Below are 264 nucleotides of genomic sequence, written 5' to 3'. Positions count from 1 at the left end.
CTGTGTTTGCAGCAGCAGCAGTCCACTCCAGTTTGGCACAGAGTCATATTTTAATGGGGTCACAGAGGCTGTTTGCTCGTTGGATGCATGCACCTTCAGCTGAAAAACATTCCCATTGATTTGTTCAGCATTAAAACAATACTGCAAGGAGAAAAGCGGGATTCTGAGGCAGACGGGATAAGTATGCAGATGACTGCCAAAGAACAGATACGACATCTTCATAAGAGCTGCCAGGGTAGATTTTTAGGTCCAAACTCAAATCTC

This window comes from Neolamprologus multifasciatus, chromosome 19 (genome assembly GCF_963576455.1).
Source record: "Neolamprologus multifasciatus chromosome 19, fNeoMul1.2, whole genome shotgun sequence".
NCBI lineage: Eukaryota > Metazoa > Chordata > Actinopteri > Cichliformes > Cichlidae > Neolamprologus > Neolamprologus multifasciatus.
The sequence above is the reverse complement of the archived record's forward strand: the minus strand, read 5'-3'. Positions refer to the sequence as shown.